The following is a 9220-nucleotide window of genomic DNA, read 5'->3' as shown; positions in this document are numbered from 1 at the left end:
CTCTGGAGCTATGGCAATTTTGCACTAATCCAACAACTTGCAACGTATAATGTCAGAGAGAGTGTGAAAAACCTCTCTCATATTAAATATTACAATTATTATTAATAATACTACACAACACTGCAGCAAAGTTAAGAGCAGATGTAGTTTTCATTCACCGCATTCTCTTCACTGGGTTTACCTGGAATCACAAGAAACAGAAAACTTATTGCGAAACTATTTAGGAAACAAGAGAAGCATCAATGCTGAAGGTGAATATCTGATAATATGTCTCACACATCTCCCTATGGAAGTCACCCACCTTCTAAGCCAAGAGAGGGAGATCCCCTCCCCACAAATAGAGGGAAACCTCAAACTAAAGCAAAATTCCTGACAATTATCATGTTTTGTTAAAAATTTCACTTGTCTGAGCACTCAGTAATCATTTTTTATCCTGAAGAGTCATTTTTCCTCAGCAGAGTTACACCATAAGCAACATCACGTCGTAACAGATCACACAGCACCACTGACACACTGTAATTTGCTCTGAATGCAGACATTTATGGTTTCATACTGACCTGGCTTCATGCTAATGGTATAATAATGTTGACCTGTGGTTTTTACAAGAAAAAAAAAGAAAGTAGTAAATCATGGGCAAGTGACCATTGTAGCAAGTAGACACATTTCCCAGAAGAGGCTTTACTCGAGCTATTAACGATGCCACTTCCTGTTAACCAGCCCAGTTCCAGGTAATGCTGTTTAAAAAGTGAAGCTGGCAGTGTCATTCTGGTGGGCTCACTGACCACTACCAATAAGAAACAAACCATCACATGAAACAAAGGCATTGCAATGAGCTGCTGACAGTGTCGTGCAGCCCTGGCTCCGGACTGATGCCATCCCCGATGTGAGCTTGGGCTGAGCCAAGGGAGGGCCAAACGAGTCCCAAAACAGGGAGAGCTGGGGTCTGCCACTCTGCTGCCACCCAGATGATGAAGAGGTGGAGTAACAACTTCATTTCTGAGAAGACATCTCAACTCAAATGCTGCTGCTTAACATCCCCTTGTCTTGCCCATGGGCTGCCCTTCCAGGACTTTGACACAAGCACAGAAAAAGCAAGGCTGGCTGCTCCCTCCTGCAGCCCTCAGCAGCTGCCTGGGGTACCTCTGCCAGGAGCCAGCCCTGCCCTCCTGGCACTTAGACCCTCGCTTTGCTCAATTTCAGCCTGTACTGCATCACCTCTGGGGATATTTAGGCTTCATTGGCAGCTCCTCCTTCTTGGGAGCCTGTCACCTTTTCCCCACCCAATCTCATCTTGTTACTCAAAGATTTCCCTTTTAAAAAAAGCTCCCCACTTCACTTATTCTCTGCTTCCTTTCAGTTCCCTTAAAAGGTACTTTCCTCCATGTCCTCTATCATTGATCTTTTAATTCATGTAGTTTCATCTGTTCAACTGCAGTGCAACGTCTTTGCAGTGCTATTTGCTGTAGTGTATATTGCCTCAGTTATTTAATTCTTTAAAGCCTTCTGGACATGGCTTATTTACAGGACGTCGCATAATTATAGGAAGGTTTTTAGATTATGCTGGAAATGAAGTTGTCATTGTGAAAGTAGCACTGAAGCATGCTGTGGATTTAATCCACTGTTTAAGTCTTACATCGAGGTACAAACAACACTTAAATGCTAAAATCATGAATGTAGGTTTCATAGTAAAAACAATTTACTCCCAAACAAAATAAAAACACCTTCATATAATTGCACCCACTAAAACTATCTATTAATTACATTTTAAAATCAGTATTCAGAAACATTCTTCCAGCAGGTGGTAAACTGTATGTCATTCACAAATATTCCAGTATGCCAAATGGTATTTAGGTATAGTATTTAATGAAAGCAAACCCCTGCTTCTCCTCTAACAGCTGGGAAATAGCACTGTGGGGAATGGTACAACATAGGACAGAAGTCTGTTCTCCAGCCACACTGTCAGCACTGTCCTGCTTTCCAGACATGCAGGGAAGTCCTTATGTAGTGAATCCATATACACCATATTCCTACCTCAGACTACAGCAAAAAGCAGAAAAGATCAGACACCACTGTTATTTTCTTTTTTCAGGGACTAGAAACTTGTCTCAACATTGTTGGCAGGAAAGTTTCACTACTAAAACCTGATCACTACGGCAGCTGAACGGAACAGTTTAATCGCCAAGGTCAATGCGGCAGGAACGTGCGCCCCGTTATCTCGGAGTGCTCGTCCTCCACGCATACGCCCGGGCCCAAGGCCGACCGGCAACATATGGGAGGAGGGGGGCTCGGACCCTCTAGAACTTTCAAGCACCCCCTGGTGACAGTACTAGGCCTGCACCCCACCGCCGAGTGGGAGGCAGGGGTATGCAGAACAGTTACTGACCATGCAAGAGAGCAACCTTATAAAAAGGGGAAACAGCAGAGACAACGCGGCAGCACTTTCTGGAACATCACCCCCTCCACCGGCTTCAAAGATGCATCGGATGCCCGGACTGGACAGACTGCTGCAGATCCGTGGTGATAGCTATCGCAACAGTCCCACCCTCTCCCTCCCTCTCTCCCTCTCATTCCCTTTTTGACCTTTTTTTTCCTCTCTCTTTCTTTGCTTTTCTCTCCTGTACCTATTTCTGGCCAAATAAAGTGACTTGGCACTTGACCCTGTTTTCAGTCTTAATTCTGTTTCCGAGAATGTAAAAGCAACCTAGTCACGATAACACATTGGAGTTAATCTGAAGTTAAGCCCAGCTGCCCCCAACCTCTCAGAATTATCTTAGGTTGGTTGGAAAGCAAGGGGGTTTAACCTCTGCCAAACTGGTCAACCCAACAATGGACTGTGATATCTTTCCAGTGTCTTGCTATTAACTAGAGTCAGTAAATTAATTTCTCCACCAGAATACCTTCACCATAACTGCAGACAAAAGGTATAGATATAAGGATTAATATAATACACACTTAGGGGATTCCAGCTGCAGGACTCTAGGACTCCTGTGCCAACATTGTCATTCTGGTTACTAGCTGATGGCTTACACCCGTTGAAAGATACAAATGCAAACTTAAATACTTGTTTTGCATGTGGATTCTGTAGCAGCTTACTGTTTAGGCCTACAGATTTGGGTACATTGCATACCAGCTTGCGTTTGGTATTGCCTAATGCATGTTATTCTAGTAGGTCAGATTTCCGGAAATCAGTGCAGACTCCTCATTTAAACAGCAGTTTCCACTTGGGATTTTAACACCAAGGTTCCTCTAGTATCCTCATGGTAAGGCTAAAATTCTTATTTAAAAAGCAAAAGAAGTTAAAACCCAAGGAAATTAAACTTGCTTTACTTTTAAAGAATTATAGTTGACTTAGCACATCACTTCTTACAAATAATTAAAATTATTTCACCTAATTTGGGGTCTATCTACTTTGAATTCCATCTAAGAACATGCTGCCCATTAACTTCACTTTGTTGGGTCCCATTAGAGATTTGTAGAGTGTTTTGTAGTTTTGCCTTACCTAAATAATTCTTTACCGTCTGTAAATGTTGCTGCATAGGTGTTCACCCTACAGAGAGACTGTCAATGTTGTCTCCCAACTGCAGTGTCTGGTCTCTTTCCCGCTTCCCCATGTGCATGTTAAAAGCCTCTGCCATCCAGTTATGACTAATGTCCTCCTGCCTTGCACCTTTTACTTTGCCCCAAACTACCTTGGAAATGTGTATTTTTGGTTTGCCTTTTCACTGTGAACCATCTCTCTTTTGTAGAAAAGCAATTCTGATTGACAAGGCGCCAGACAAATTTCAGTAGTTTTCATTCATGGCTTCCACGCCATGCTCACCTTCCCTCATCTCTTGCCTTCTCTGTTCAGTTCATTCCCAGGGGCTGAGACTGCACCTCCCTTACTTTTCAGCAAAATGCTATAGCAGTCTCTGGCATTTCAGGCAGAAATCATTTAAGTCTCTTAAAACCAACTAAAATGTTTCATAGCTGCTCCTGGAATTAGCAACATTTAAGATATTAGAATGTTGCAAATTCCATTACCAGACATTCCCCTGACTGCGGTGCTCCAGGGAACTCCAACCACGATGTGTTTGATTCAGGAGTCATCTTCAAACAGCTAGAGAGGTTTGCATACCTGGCTTCCAGACAAAACTTGCACTACTGACATTTCTTTAAATGAAAGCAATAAAGATCCAGCTCATTAAAAAAAAATTACTAGATAATAAAAATCACGTGCTGCAAGTCTCTGTCCTACCCATAGGAAATTAATCAGGAAACCAAACCAAAGTGAATGTGCAGAACAAGGATTTTTCTGCCTTTCTATTTCTATGTATGTATTTTTACATACATTTGAAAAAACCCCACATAAATATATTTAACAAGTCATCAGTCATCATAAGTATTATTACAGTAGCAGCTGTACTTGCCATCTCTGCAAAATACACTCATAATGATATTCTAAATCTAACGACACTAACATTCCTGATTTCCCTAGGGAACAGTATGGCGAGAAGGAAGATCTTCCAGGCTTCAGTAAAATGTAGCAATACAACACAATTCCCTCAGGACAATCTGTTTCAAAAAATTTTGCAAGAATAATGACAAGGAAGGTAGAACAACACTTCCAAACAAAACTAGACAGGATACCAGCGCTGAAGATTACCCATGAGGTTGTTAACTTGGGCGGTACTTGGCAAAGCAGATCATTTCTAATGACACGGGTATATTCAACACACAGCTGTTGCGCAACGGACTGCAACAAAAGCAAACTCAAGGCAGAAAAATATGCAGCATTTAAGTAAGCTCACCTACGTTAATAAAAAGTATAAAGACTAAGAGAAGTCAAGGAGGCAAGTGGACAGGCCAAGTCATTAAATGAAGCCTTGACTCAACTGTTACCCTGTTAGGTTAAGAGAGATGCGCATGAAGTGTATGCTGCAAGGCAGAAAGCAAAAACACTATGGGCCACAGACAATGTAGATAAACATTGCAGTCTACCAAAAATGCAAAACAAGAGAGTACATTTAAAAGCACCACCATGAAAACTCATCACGATCCCACATTTCCATAACAACAACTCTTCATTAGCACATTAAAAGTGCAACAGCAAATCTAACATTAGATGGTCTGATAATCCAGACCCTAGATGAATCTTTATATCTTTCACTTCAAAGTGACTCTTTCAGTCTCAGTACAGTTTTTATTTTGATGGTCACAGATTATCTGTGATTTATTTCCTAATCCCATCTTCTGCTTTTCTAACAGTGAGCTCATTAGCAACTAAACAACCAAAGAATCGGCTACTACATTCCGTGGCTGAGAAAGACACCTCATTACTTATTTTCAAAATACATTTTCTTTGTGAGGAAGTAACGAAAAAGAGATTGCTCTTTTGTATCTTCTGTTTATACCAAACTCCCAAAGCATATGATTTTTAATTGTGTTTGCAGTTGTACTGCATCATGAATTTCTTATTTTTCTTGTATAAAGGTGGAAAGGCTTTCTTCTTTAAAATAAGCTGAGGGGCATATATCTATCTATACATTGATCAGAGGTGAATGAGATAAAAGGTGTAAAATTCCAGGAAATGAAGTGACCTTAGGAATACCAATTTCAGTATAAAATGACTAGGCTTCAGTCAGTCTCATGGTTATCTGTTTCCTGTCCTACCACAATGGCGAACATTATCTGTCCGCATTACGTTTCATTATGTTTTTCATTCAGTGCTTTATTTTATCACATGAAAGCTGTGATACCAGAGCAATACGGGCTGCAAAGCCCCCAACCACATCATCAGTGATACTAGTCACACACACGGAGGAGTTGAACACTCGCCTAGTATTTTTTAAAGGAACCTGGTAACAACATGCAAAACCCTTGAAGATATTGTGATATCTCACAGTATGTGTGTCATGACTCTCAGTGCAGATACAAACACCTTATTTATCTTTGCTTTTGACTGTAGAAGTCAAGGTTGATCTGGCTGAATGCCAAACTGTGTTTGCAAAAATTTTCTTAATAAATCCACGTTTTCCCAGCATAAGACACAGATATTTGCTGTCTTACTATACATTAACCTCTTTTTTGTTATTATTTGTCTGAAGTCAACTTAGACATTACTTTAAAAAAAAATCAAACCAAACTTTTCTGTCTTTTAGTGTTTTGACTCATAGATGTAGGATTTGAAATGACATAATAAAAAGCCACTCATTTGGTACTAAAGAATCTGGGAAAATTTATCATTTTTATGTGACATCCCTTCTTGAGCACATCTTTTTCTCTAGCCCAATTGTACCTACCCTAAACAGAATAAAAATTACTATTCCTAAATCCTTTACAACAAAGTTCAAATTTCCTTGTGAAAAATACTGTTACCTGGAGGCTCTGGAACACAATGAACTAATGGAGCCTTCTTCAGTGATCAGTTGCCTCAGAGAGGAAGATTCATTTTAATTTGACTAGAGTGATTTTTGACTACATAATTACCACCTGGATTGCCTCTTGCATGATTCTGCTATACAGTTCTTGAAAGCGTCAGTGCATTGCTTATCTAATTCTATGCATGTTATAAAACTTTCCTTCAGATTCACAATAGCAAGCCAGAGTTAATAGTAGATACTGAGCTTATACAGGAGAAGGAGGCAGGGAAGAGATGGGAAGAGATGGCAAGTGAGCACAGTTCTGAATTAAAATGTTATCACAAATTCATTGCACTAGTTTTTTTGTCATTTACCACCTTACATCCCTAGAACCCATTCCCCTTCCTGTTTAAAGCACATGAGCATTACTAATAATTTTGCTTAAACCTGTTCAGTTTTACTGAGGATATGCTGTGATGAGCTTTAATTGGATGATATACTTCAACAGTTTCAGAAAGTTTGACCACTCTAAACCATACAAGCCCTTTTGAAACACTGATACTCGCTCACATAACAGCAGATTGTTGTAGAGTGGTTTAGCAGCAAGGTGCAAGTGACAGTGGGTGCAGCCAAGCTCTCACTGAGATGTTCTACTGTAATACTTCAGGAAGACACAATTTCTTAGCCCACAGCTGTTCTCAGATGTAGCAAGAGACATTTAAGAAGTAAGACATAAGAAAAACCTCATTATGTGAAATGAGGTTACACAGTAGCTGGTGCTCTTTTAAAGTATTACCTGGAGACACACATCCTAAAGAAGTCTCACACATAGCCTTGCAAACCTGAAACATTAGCAGGAATTAGAGTCCTAATCCTAACAGACACAAAGCATCGCAAGGACCACAGGCATGAAAGTACACCTAGCTCAGAGCCCGTCAACTTGTCTGGATTCAAAAAGTCAGGGCCTAGCCTGATGTAAAGCTGCTCTGCAGGACCACAAAAGATGCTCAGAGACCTTGTTCATTTAATAGGAGCAGGTGATGCCTATAATGACATTAAAACAGTACCACAATACCTCCAACAGCACCCAGTGGGGTGATGCTTGCATTCAGCTGTCTCACTGCAGAGCTCAGCAGGCGACTTGGCTTTGTGGGGAAGCGCAAACCCTGCTTCATCAGGGCAAGTGTCACAGCAACATGGGAAAGAGGGTGGAAAGATGCTCGCGAGGTCACCCAGCCTCTCTTCTACCTTCTATATTGGGAGCAAAGTCATGCAGGACACAAGCCACTTTAAGCCACCCTGGAAAGCTTCCAGGAGAGATTACGCAGGACCCTGCCCCATTCCCAGGCAGCCTCCTCCAGGATCTTGCTCTCCTCACAATTAGAAAGTTCTCCTTACTGTCCAAAGCTTCTTTGCTGCCGGTTAAGGTCTCTTCTCCTTGATCTACTCACTGTGGACAGAGACAACAGACTATTCTTGTCTGCCACCACCTTGCATGTGACAAACATGCACCCTCTACCTTTTCGCTGCTGCAGCAGAGCACCAACAGCTTCTTGGCTGTACTCTTGCACACCTTGTTTTCCAGGTCTTGACTGCTCTTGCTGCTATCTCCCAAAATTTCTTTCCCCATCTTTTCCACCTCTTCCTAGAAGTGTGCTGCCCCAAACTAGGCAAAATACTGCAGCTGAGATCTTCCTTGTGCCAGCAACAGAAGGAGGATTTCTCCAGGTATCTTCCAGACTGCTACCCTCCTCCTACATGCCAGTATGTTGCCTGTTTTGCAGCAGTACAATATTATTGGCTCACACTCAGTTTTTATATCACTGTAACTCTCCCACCCCCAGATCTTTTTTCCAGAAAACAGCTACTTCTTGTTCCCTATCCTCCACAGTTGCAATTGATTTTTTCTGCCTAAATGTGGTCATGTCAACTGAATAGCATCCCATTTTTTTCCAGACCATATCTCCAGTTTATCGTGACCATTTTGAGTTTGATTCCTGCCCTTCAACATAACTGCAGCATTTCTGACAGGTTTGTGTCATGTGTAAATTTATTTAGAGTATATCATATCCTATCACCCCGTTTGTAAAAAGTTACTGTACAGTACCAAACACCAGGTCACCTCCCTAAAAAGTCCTGCACTACACAGCCTTTCAGGATAACAGGTTTAATATCTATCCTGTGCCTGGTTTTTTCAGAACAACATTGTACCCACCTTGTAAGAGTTTCACAAGTATTAGGCTTCAGTAGTTTGGAAATGAGAGCATCATGAAAGACTTTGTCAAAAAACATCACTGAATCCAAGAAATATGTCAACTACTATTTCTCCCATACCCAGAAAATGTGTTACTCTGTCACAGGAGAAAATCAGATGGCTTTCACACAATTTCTTCTTGACATAATCCGAAGGCTGCTGCTCATCTCCTTGTTATCTCCTAAATATGTATCAAAAGCTTACTTGCTTAGTAGCTTTTCCCAGTCTTTTTTCAGGGATTAATGTTAAACTAACTAGTCAACAATTTCCTGGCTCCATCTTTTCTTCCTCTGTAAAGGTGCTAGATTTTGCCCCCCTTTTTTTCCCCTAGTAAAACAGTCCTGAACTGTCTTGATGGACCATAATTCCTCTTTAACACATTAAGGTCAAATTAACTCCTCTGCCTGCACTGTAAAACAGGCAAGCCACCTCACCAGTATTGTGCTCTCCCTCTCATTACCCTAAATAGGTCTTTTTAAGCCAGCCTCCCCTCTTTCTGTTCCTTCTGCCTTTGAAAATACCTCTCTCCTAGTTGCTTAAAATGTAACTCCTTTCTACTAGGACTCGGCACTGGAAGGCTGCTTGGTTTGAAACATCTAGAAAAGCAGCAGACGGCTTTTAGACA

Source organism: Phalacrocorax carbo, chromosome 1 (assembly GCF_963921805.1).
Source record: "Phalacrocorax carbo chromosome 1, bPhaCar2.1, whole genome shotgun sequence".
NCBI lineage: Eukaryota > Metazoa > Chordata > Aves > Suliformes > Phalacrocoracidae > Phalacrocorax > Phalacrocorax carbo.
Note: the sequence above shows the minus strand (reverse complement) of the source record.